The sequence below is a fragment of the Cajanus cajan genome, chromosome 2 (genome assembly GCF_000230855.2).
Source record: "Cajanus cajan strain Asha chromosome 2, NIPB_CcT2T_4, whole genome shotgun sequence".
Lineage (NCBI taxonomy): Eukaryota > Viridiplantae > Streptophyta > Magnoliopsida > Fabales > Fabaceae > Cajanus > Cajanus cajan.
Genome location: NC_138518.1, coordinates 43,848,749 through 43,859,983, shown reverse-complemented (window position 1 = coordinate 43,859,983; position 11,235 = coordinate 43,848,749). Strand labels below are relative to the sequence as shown.

General features: G+C 34.0%; 1 pseudogene; it reads right to left on the bottom strand.

The window, feature by feature from the left end:
• Window positions 1-7,457: 7,457 nt before the first annotated feature.
• On the bottom strand, window positions 7,458-7,778 carry LOC145954933 (putative mitochondrial protein AtMg00820 pseudogene; annotated as a pseudogene).
• Window positions 7,779-11,235: the final 3,457 nt, after the last annotated feature.

The window sequence follows — 11,235 nt, the reverse complement described above, 5'->3', positions numbered from 1 at the left end:
TTCTACTAATACTACGAATAATTATTATTTATTTTTGTATTTATGAAGATTATTTCCTTATAGTTATTGTCATTAATTAAATGGGTTTGATTGAAGTTTTAAAGGTTTTTAATAATAATCATTTATGAAAATTATTTTGTATAATATTATTAATTATGATATTTTGTTATAATTATTATTTGAAGAAAATCATGTTTTAAATTGTATTGATATTTTATTTTGATATATATATATATATATATATATATATATATATATATATATATATACGTTATTTATTTATTTATTAATCAGCAATTTGGATTTTCATAGCTCTGGAACGGGCCGTTCCACTTTGGGAACGGGCCGTTCCAAATCAAGCATTCGTGGGTAAAATTTTAACCTAGAACAGGTCGTTCCACTTTAGGAACGGGCCGTTCCGGATGTGATTTTTAAAAGAACAAAGTTTGACTCAGAACGGGCCGTTCCACATTGAAACGGGCCGTTCCGGAAACCCCAGAACGGGCCGTTCTGGTTTTGGAACGGGCCGTTCTGGGAGAGGCTTTTGTACCTATTCCGTGTGCCCAGAACGGGCCGTTCCGGATTCGGAACGGGTCGTTCTGGCCGTGACCTGATGCCTATAAATAAAGAGTTTTGCACTCTCTAAAACTCATTTTTTCATTTTCTAATCTTCTTCCTCCTTTCTCTCTAAAGACGAAGGGGAACCTAGAGGGGGCGACCAACAAGATTCGGCTCCTGCTTATCGAGGTAAGGGGGGAGTGAGAAACCTCGCTCTGGGTGTGGGATTGTATGCTGGGTAGTGGGATTGGCCCCCAATCCTGTGTTTGCTGTATTTTTATGTATGCTCATGTATGAGGGGTTTCTCCCAATTATATCTGTTTTGCTTATTATTTTTCTTATATGCAATTAATTGTATGACTTGAGATCTCTATGGGTTCCTATGGGAAACCCTATGAGAAAACAGGCAAAATATGAATATTTTCTATTTTGCCTTCTGATTACTTTGTTGTGTTCCTTGTTGGATGTGATGCATGAGTATGTGGTTAATTTTGAAAATAAATATGTTTTAATATGATCTAGAGTGCTCTGTGAGTTCCTGCGGGAAACCCTATGAGAAATAGGAAAAATATGAAATATTTTCTGTTTTCATTTCTGATTTTTCTGTTATATTCCTTGTTTGATGAGATGTAAAAATATGTATTTAATTTTATAAATAAATGAGTTTTGATATTAATTAAAGTGCTCTGTGAAGGCTTGGTGAATATGATGAGATAATGCGATAATGTGAAATGTGATTGAGACATGAGATATGAAATGTGATAATAAAATATGATGAGATAATGTGATGATGTGATATGACCATGGGAAATGATAATGTGATATGAGAATGCATATAGTCTTGATTGACATGCATCATTTGCATAAGTGTTTTAAGGGTACGATATGGAATACACCGCTAGAGAAGGCCCCCTAGTGTAAAAGCTTTGGGGATTAGTCCTTGGGGATAGCTCGGTTTGGAAGTCCCAGTCTCGCCCATTGTGTGCATGGGATGTATCTTGTGCGGCTTAGCTATCCCGACGAGACTCTAGTAGTATATCCTTCTAGTGAGAGTGCGCAGAGGGTGTGACCCGGCATGTACTCCTAGACTACTCTTCGTGTATTGCTAGCGGCAATATGCCATGTGATGTTTTACTGGCGCCACATGCATGATAATGTGAAGTCCGTGTCCATGCATGTGCATCCTTATTATTAAATGATGATAAATTACTATTTGTATGACTTGGATGATTGAATAAACTATTGTTGTTGATTGATCTATGAGGTAACTGTATTGTTTGTGTTTGGCTATCCGGTGTGCGTTCCTACACTGTGAGCCAGAGTGAGATGTTTCTCACTCCCTTCTTTTGTGTTGTTTCTCTTGTTTGATATACAGGTGATCATCAGCGTGAGGCTGAGGATGTTGGTGATGAAGCTTAGGCTTCTATGTTGGGTTTTGCTCTGATAGGACATGTGACATCGGGACATAGATAGAATTAGTTTAAAGATGTTCTTATTAAAGTATTTTGGAAAATTCAATTTTATTTCTTTGTAATTTTACCGGCATGTTATTTGGATTAAGTTTATGAATGTGAACTTTTTACCCTTACGTGGCTGGAAATTTGATTTTTAATGATGAAAATTTTTATATTTTTATAATTACTGTATATGTATGTTGGGGTAGAGGGTGTCACAATGTGAAAAGTGCTTTCCTCAATGGGTTGATACAAGAGGAAGTGTATGTTGAACAACCACCAGGCTTTGTGGACTTTAAGAATCCTAATCATGTGTATAAGCTCAAAAGGGCACTCTATGGCTTGAAGCAAGCTCCTAGATCATGGTATGACAGGTTAAGCAAATTTTTGATTGAGAATGACTATGAAAGAGGGAAAGTGGATAATACATTGTTTGTCAAGAAGTTTAAAAATGATACAATGTATGTACAAATCTATGTGGATGATATTGTATTTGGATCTACAAATACCTCTCTATGCAAAGAATTTGCTAAAACTATGCAAGGAGAATTTGAAATGTCAATGATGGGAGAGCTCACATTCTTTTTGGGGTTACAAATCAAACAAATGCATGATGGAATTTTCATAAGTCAAAGCAAGTATTGCAATGAACTTTTGAAAAAGTTTGGTATGGAAGGGTGTAAGGAGGCTGCCACACCTATATCAAATAATTGCAATCTTGACTTAGATGAGAAAGGAATAGCTGTTGATTGTTCAAAGTATAGAGGCATTATTGGATCACTCTTGTACTTGACAGCAAGTAGGCCTGATATAATGTTTGGTGTGTGCCTACGTGCCAGATTTCAGGCTAATCCTAAAGAATCTCACATGAAGAGTGTAAAGAGAATTTTGAAGTACTTAAAAGGTACAACCAATGTGGGGTTGTGGTATCCAAAGGGAGTCTTACTAAGTCTGATAGGCTACTCAGATTCAGACTATGCTGGGTGTAGACTAGATAGAAAGAGCACAAGTGGAACTTGTCACTTACTAGGAAGTGCACTTGTTTCATGGCATAGCAAAAAGCAAGCTTGTGTTGCTCTAAGTACAGTTGAGGCTGAGTATATAGCTGCTGGAAGTTGTTGTGCTCAAATTCTTTGGATGAAACAACAATTAAGAGATTATGGAGTTGAGCTGAATAAAATTCCTTTGAGGTGTGACAATACAAGTGCAAAAAATTTGACCAAGAATCCAATTTTGCACTCTAGAACAAAACATATTGAGATAAGACACCACTTTCTAAGAGATCATGTTCAAAGGAATGATTGTGTTGTAGAGTTTGTAGAAACAAGCAAACAATTAGCTGATGTTTTTACAAAACCTCTACCAAGGGAAAGATTCAACCAATTAAGAATTGAATTAGGGATAATCAATGAATCATGTTTGAATTGATTATGCTTTGAGAGTAATAGTTAGAGATGTATAGAAGAGAGTGTTCAAGTGGAAATTAGACTTGGTGTAACTTGAAAAGTTAAAATTTCTGAGAAGCAAATCTTCTCTGGAATAATCGATTATCTTAAAATATAATTGATTATTTTAAGCAAACCCATGAAAATAATCGATTATTTGGGTAATAATTGATTATCTGGAACATGAAGAATTCCAAGAGCCTCTGAAATAATCGATTATTTGGGCAATAATCGATTATCTGGTATGAAGAATCTCAAGAGTCTCTGGAATAATCGATTATCTTGGGAAATAATCGATTATCTGAGAAGAGGAATCTGAAAGGCCACTGGAATAATTGATTATCTTGGGAAATAATCGATTATCTGGGCGAAGTTAGGAGAAACTACTCTCTGTAATAATCGATTATCTTGAAAATAATCGATTATCTATATCAGATTACGTTTTTAAAGGTTTTTTTTCTGATGCAAATAATCGATTATTTGCATAAATATTCGATTATCTGGGCGGTTTTTGAAATTCCTGAAGCGTTTGAACGATTATCTACGCGCCAACTCTTAAAACCACCCATTACTCTTAAAACCTTTCCCACTCAGAATGTGCTAGGGCATAAAACATTTCTCTCAACCCACAAACCCTAACTCTCTTAAACCCTCTCAAATCTCTCATTTTCTTCATCTTCTTCAATACCCACTCATGGCATCTTCATCAAAGAGACCAAAGAAGCTTGAAGTGAGGGGGAGCAAACGTCCTCTACCCTCTGGGCAACTGATTTCGAAGTGGTTTCCAGATGAGAAGACTCAAGAATACTATTTTGAGTGGTACGTCAGGCAGAGAATCATTCCTCCGAAGACTCTTAAGCTTGAATGGTTTAAGAATGAGGGTTTTAGTTTTCCAACCCTGTTAGAGCATCAAGAACTAAGCAAGTTTTTGGAAATTGAGGGCCCTTATTGTCCTGAGTTGATCAGGTTATTCCTCTGTTTTGCTACAAGCAATGAGGGCATCATGAAATCTATGGTGAAAGGAAAAATGATTAAGTTGGACAGGCCAACGTTGAAGGCTGCTGCGGGGCTAAGATACACTGGACGGGAGAAACCCCAACCTTTCAATTTTGGGGATTTTGAAGAACTGACTACCTTCCAGGACTGTCAAAGGAACCCGGTGAACACCAACTATGAGAAGTTCCTAGCGGGAGGTATGAAAAAGAATTCCCTTTTGATTTCTTTCATTATTGCCTGGATGTTAAAACCTCGGTTACATAATCATGCTCAAATGTCAAGGGATGACATTTTACTTATGCATGTTATTAAAAAGAAAATCAAAATTGATTGGGTATCAGTCGTCAATGACTGTATGTGGAAGGCTAGGCGGAAGGAAGATGGCCCAATTCCTTATGCTCTTTTATTGTCAAAGATATTTGAAAATGCTGGTGTAGATTTATCAGGAGAAAGAAAAATTGTTTTACATGCTTCGAACAAGATAGAGAAGTCTTATTTGCATCACATGGGGATGCTTAAACAAGAAGACAAATGGGTGTTCAAAGGCGATGTACCCCCGACTCCTGAACCGGCAACTGATGAAGACGGTGTTCCGTCACACGATGAGGATCAGCCACCACAGGTGGAAGCTGAACCTGGCAGGGAGACTGAAGCGGAGCCAAAACCATTTTCACCTTTTGAGCAAATCATGATAAACAAACTGGATGCGGTGATGGAAATGTCTCGAAGACATGAATCTTTTTTTTCTGGTATTCTGGATAGGTTTGATGAGCTTGATCATGAAGTGAAGCTGCTCAAGACTCACCTTGGCATACCGGAAGATGAAGATTGATCTTTGTTCTGTTTTTATGCTTAGTTTTAACTAGGAGTTTCAATTCTGGTTTTGAACAATTATTTTCAATTTGGTTGTAATTGTCTAAATTTGGAACAATTTTAATGCTTTTTGTTATTGAACAATTTGAATTCTGATGAAATTTGGAGTTTGTTTTGCTGATTTGTTGATTTGGATTTGATATCATATTCTATTTTTGTTTGACAGATGCTATAATGCTCTGTTTTTGAGAGCTTGTGTGCATGTTCTGTTTTGAAAAAGTGGTATCTTCTATGTAGACTGATTCATAATTGATTGATGCTTATAATACTCTGTTTTGAGTATAAGTGCTAATTGTGATTTTGCTGATTGGTTTGAATTGAATGATTCTGATTTGGATATTGCTGGTCACAAAGATTGAATCTATGCATATGGCTTATAGTGTGAAACATGGCTTGACTTGTTTTTGATAATTCCAAAGGGGGAGAAAAGGTTGTATGTGTATAGTTGTTGTTTCTGCAGGTATTGTGCTTGTGTGTGTATTGTGCAGGTTTTGTATGTTGGAAATAAAGGCACAATGGTTGGAAAGGTTGAAGCACAATAGCTTGGATTGATATGATTTGAGTCATGGGTTGTCATCATCAAAAAGGGGGAGATTGTTGAGCTTAGAGAAGCTTGAATCTTAAAAGAGTTTTGATGATCACAAGATATGAGACAACAACAACAACAATTTGGAAGCACAAAAACAAAGTCAGAGAAAGTCAAGAAAAGACTATTAAATAGAGCTATGAATAGAATTTAGAAAATAAAATGCTTTGAATGAGTTTTTATGTTGTGTATGCTGTGTGCATGAGCAAATCGATATCTAAGCTAAGTAAAGAGTGTATGATGATGAGTTAAAAAGGTTAGAAAGTTATTTTGAGGCTTAAAACGAAGTTTTGAAAACTAACTCAAAATAATCGATTATCGTTAAATATAATCGATTATTCCAGCAACAGGCAAAATGGGATGCCTTGCTGCAATAATCGATTATTTGCCAAAATAATCGATTATCCCATAAATAACTCTTTGGAATAATCGATTATCCAGCAAAATAATCGATTATATTGTTCTTGGTTGGTTTCTAGAGAACCTGAAGAACAAAATAATTGATTATTCTTTAAAATAATCGATTATCTAGGTCTGAGACTTTTATAAATAGTTTGAACTTTGAGAAACTTCAGACAAGAGTTAGAACTGATAATCAAATTGAGAAAAACGTTTTTGTGGAGTCTGTGTGACAATCTTGGAGAGTTTTCTTTGTGAAATCCAAGAGTAAAAACGTTTGTGAAAAACTTTGAGAAAGGATCATCATCATCACAACATTTTTGAAAGGGGAAGATTAAGATTTGCTTCTGAATTCCAGGTGAATTCGTTCCTTTATTCTGTGTGAATACTTGTAAAATCTTGAGATGGGTTTCTCAAGTGGTAAGGTTTCTTGTAGTGGGTTTCTACAAGGGGTGCTTTCTTGGGGTCAAGAAAGTGGTTATCTTTAGTGTTGAAGTGTATGCATGTGTGTGTGCTTGTAAACCTTCTTCATTGAGATAGTGGAACAAATCTTGATCAGGTGTTGATTAAGGACTGGATGTAGGTCACATGTGGAGTGGCTGAACCACTATAAAAGACTTGTGCAATCTTCTTCTACCTTTATCTTTTACTTTGAGTAATTGCTTGGTTGGATATTAAAGAAGATAATTCTTGATTAACTTGTGTGTGTGAATATTGATGGTTTAATCTGAATTAGAGCATTACATTTGAACCTCATTATTTTGTAATCAAGAAAGCATATATCATTCATACTTCCATAACAAGTCTTTAAAGAAGTTTCATTTGAAAATTCAGTCTTAGAAAAGTTTAAGTGAAATAAAAATCCTAAATACTCTGAAAATTTTTAAAGGGTCATAGAATCCAATTCACCCCCCCCCCCTCTTGGATTGTGCCATTCTTTTCTATCAGATCTTTCTTAAATTTCTTCACAAATAATGTGTTGTCTACTTTACCTCTAACGTAATCATTTTTAATCAAGAATTTGCTTAGTCTATCATGCCATGATCCTGGAGCTTGTTTTAATCCATAGAGTGCCTTTTTAAGTTTAAATACATAATTTGGATATTTAAAATCAACAAAACTAGGTGGTTGTTCAACATAAACTTCTTATTGTATGAAACCATTTAGAAAAGCACTTTTTACATCCATTTGGCATAGCATGAAGTTCATTATTGAAGCATAAGCAAGTAGTAATCTAATAGCTTTTATCCTTGCTATAGGGGCAAATGTATTATCATAATCAATTCCCTCTTCTTGATTATACCCTTTAGCAACTAACCTTGCTTTATTTCTTATAATGATTCCAGATTCATCAAGCTTGTTCCTAAATACCCATTTAGTTCCAATTATAGGATGATAACTTGGTAGTGGCACTAAGTCCCAAACTTCATTCCTTGCAAATTGGTCTAATTCCTCTTGCATAGCCATCAACCAATGTTCATCATGTAGTGCTTCATTTATTATTTTGGGTTCAACTTGTGAAACAAAAGCCATTGTGTTACAAATATTTTTGATAGACCTTCTAGTAGTCACTCATTTACCAATATTTCCAATTATATTTTCAATTAATAAGTCCTTAGAAGTTCTCCACTCTTTAGGCAAATGCTCACTAGTTTCTTTTGTGGTTTCTTTTGATTCACTTTCTTTAGGCATCTCAATTTGATCATTTTCTAAGGGAGGTTGATCAAGTAATTCAGTTAAGTCTTCTATTTCAGTTTGCTTTATTTCTTATTGGTTGGTCTCATCAAACACAACATGTACAGATTCTTCAACTACTAAGGTTCTCTTATTAAACACTCTATAAGCTTTGTTATTTGTAGAGTAACCCAAGAAAAATTGCTTCATCAGCTTTACCATCAAATTTCCCAAGTTGTTCCTTACCATTGTTTAACACTTAAACATTTACATCCAAATACTTTGAAGTATGAGATATTAGGCTTCCTACCCTTGTAAATCTCATAAGGTGTTATTTTTAGAATAGGCCTAATTAGAACTTTGTTTAATACATGACATGTTGTATTAATTGCATTAGCCCAAAAGTATTTAGGTAAATTAGTCTCATTTAGCATTGTTCTAGCTAATTCCTCAAGAGACCTATTTTTCCTTTCCACAACCCCATTTTGTTTAGGAGTCCTAGGTGCTGAAAAATTGTTATCAATTCATGTTCCTCACAGAATTTTTGGAACAAAACATTTTGGAATTCTCCTCCATGATCACTCCTAATTGAGGTGATATTTGTGTTCTTTTCATTTTGAACAAGCTTAGCAGATTTCTTAAAAGCATTGAAAGCATCACTTTTAGTAGTAAGAAACATTACCCAAGTAAACCTTGAATAATCATCCACCATAACCGGCCTATAGTAATTCCCTCCTAGACTCATGGTTCTAGAAGGAACAAACAAATCCATGTGAATTACTTGCAAAGGCCTAGAAGTTGATATCAGATTTTTGCTTTTAAAACTAGCCTTCACTTGCTTGCCCTTTTGACAAGCATCACATAGTTTATCCTTGCTGAACTTGAGTTTAGGTAATCCAATTACTAACTCTTTTCTACTTAATTTGTTTAAATGATTCATATGTATGTGTCCAGCCCTTCTATGCCAAAGCCAAACATTGTCTTCCTTAGTGATCAAGCATTTTGTGTTAGAAATTATGATTGAAAACTCTAAGTCTAACATGTAAATGTTATCAAATCTTTTTCCAATGAATTTAATTTCTTTAGTCAATTTATCACAAATCAAACAACAAGTATTATCAAATTCAATTTTGAATCCCTTATCACTAAGTTGGCTTATACTTAGCAAATTATGTTTAAACCCTTCAACAAGCAACACATTTTCAATCAATGTTGAGGAAGAAGAGTTACCAACATTTCCACAACCTAGAATCTTCCCTTTGTGTCACCATATGTAACAAATCCTTCTTGCTTTAATTTTAGACTTGAAAACTTTGAAGGATCTCCAGTCATGTGTCTTGAGCAGCCACTATCAAGATACCATAGCAAACTTTTGGCTCTCAAGCATTCCTACAAAAAAGTCAAAAAATTGATTTAGGTACCCATGTGAAGGGTCCTTAATGGTTAGTTCCCAGCCTTTGGTCTTTTATAATCCAAATCATTTCACCATTAGGAACACCATATTTTTTGTAATAACTATGTCCCTTTTTACAACAATAAAAGCAAGTAATTTGTTTTATGAAATTGCCTTTGTATTTTCTAAAAGATTGGTTTCTTTTGAAAACATTTTCCTTTGTTTTTGATGGCATGTTCTTGCTTTGATTATTACCAAGTCCACTTCTATCATAAGCATGTCTTTGATTTCCCAAAATAATATTCAAATTTTCATTTCCCTTTGTAAATTTTGCAAGAGAATTTTTCAAATAAGCATTTTCTCTTTTTAAAACCTTGCAACTTCCACATTCAGATTTTGTAGAAGAACTTTTCTCACAATAAGCTTCATTGAAATTAAACATTATTTGTAAATGATCATGTTCAATCTTCAAATTTTCAAGTTCTTGCTCGGCTTTAATCAAAGTATTTTTATACCAAGTCAATTTATTTTTCATCTTTGTATTTAATGAATCTAATTTTAATGCTTCATTGTGAATTTGAATTAAAGCTTCTTGAAGTTGATCATAATCAGGATTAGACTCAAGATCAGAATCACTTACAATGTTATCTTGATCAGCTCTAGCCATCAAACATAGGTTGATTTCCTCAGATTCAGATTCATTACTAGTTAAGCTTAGGTCATTGTCTTCCCAAGCTATGTAGGCTCTTTTTCCTTTGTTGTTTCTCTTCCCTTTCTTTTCCTCTTGTTGCTTCTTTAGAAGATTGGGGCATTCAGCTTTTAGATGGCTAGGCTTTCCATACTCAAAACAACTGTAAGAGGATATGCTCCCTTCATCTTTCTTAGTTGCTTTCTTGTTGAACTTGTAGATAGATCTCTTCTTCTTTCGTAGGAATTTTCTGAACTTTTTCACTAGCAAATTGAAATTTTCTGAATCAGAATCTTCAGAGCTTGAATATTCACATTTCTCTTTTCCTGTGTGTGTGTGTGTGTGTGTGTTGTGTGTGTGTGTGTGTGTGTGTGTGAGAGAGAGAGAGAGAGAGAGAAAAGGGATCTATTAGTACTTTAGAAATAAGTCTACATAGACATATTCCGTTGAATAACTTATGTTCTACATCAAATTTCAATGATCCAATCATGGAATTTAAAGTTTTTAATGTATAGATCAAGTACGCAAAATTTTTCAAAATTTGAAAGTCATTTGATAATTTGTTTCATTAATTTAAATTGATGGATAATAATAAAATCATTTTATATGTTGATTTGAATTAATGAAACGAAGTATCAAATGGTTTTCAAATTTTCTAAAAAATTTACAAATTTGATCTATGCATTAAGAACTTTAAATTCAACTGTTAGATCATTAAAATTTGTTATAGAACATAAGTTATTGAACAAAGTAAGTCTAAGTAAACTTATTTCTAAAGTAAACGAATCCATCAATATATATATATATATATATATATATATATATATATAGAGAGAGAGAGAGAGAGAGAGAGAGAGAGAGAGAGAGAGACTCACTTACTCTAAGGGTAAACTTTGGTAGACTTACTCCATTCAATAATTCATGTTCTACATCAAACTTTAATAATTCAACCTTTAAAATAAAAGTTTTTAATGCATAGATGAAGTCTACACAATTTTTTAAAAAAATTGAAAACATTTTGATAGTTCATTTCATTAATTCAAAATGACAGATAACGTAACACCCTAAAATTCTTGTGTTTCTTTTGTATACGTCTGTATATATGGTGTTAATTAATGAGATTCTAGAATATTGTATGAGGAAATATAATAGTATTATGGGTTGTACTG